This window comes from Echinococcus granulosus (assembly GCF_000524195.1).
Source record: "Echinococcus granulosus chromosome Unknown EG_S00245, whole genome shotgun sequence".
In the NCBI taxonomy this organism is placed as follows: domain Eukaryota; kingdom Metazoa; phylum Platyhelminthes; class Cestoda; order Cyclophyllidea; family Taeniidae; genus Echinococcus; species Echinococcus granulosus.
In genome coordinates this window covers 12286-12928 of record NW_020170625.1, presented here as the reverse complement: position 1 = coordinate 12928, position 643 = coordinate 12286, and positions in this window count along the sequence as shown.

The window sequence follows — 643 nt, the reverse complement described above, 5'->3', positions numbered from 1 at the left end:
GTATGCAAATTTAACGCGAAGGAAGGAAATGTAAAACCTCCAGCATGCTCGCAACACCCTATGCCTGCAGCCTTGGCGAGTATCGAAAAGCGCTTAATGCTAGCTGGGACACACATAAGAAGGATGTCTTTCCAGCTTACTTTTTATTGTCTCTTACTTTTTTCACTTTCTTCAACGTGAAACAGAGTTGAATGATGCTTAATGTCTACTATTTAAGAACTGCAATAGTAATCCTTCTAATGATTCTCGAATTAAAAAGAAGCAATTTTGAGGGCTCGGTATGCGACTTATCTATTAAGAGTTACACAACCCCTCCTCACAGATTTGGTTTTGATGTAATACATCCCCCTATTCAAAAGCGATTAAGGTCTGCTCCATTTTTTTAATGGAGTTCATCAATCAAAAACTTCTACGTGGAGTGATATTCCTTTATTGCCCAATCATCACACTTACATTCTTTTATAAAATTACACTATAACGCAAATCTCTTATGCATCGAATATCATAGCCTGCTGATTCAGGCTGCTCAATTCCTCCCAGTAGCAAGTAGTCGTGGAAGAAAGCGATGTGGACGGAGGGATTGGTGCGAATTTGTAACAAGTGCAACTGCATTTGCTGCGTTAATTCCACCATTGATTTACCT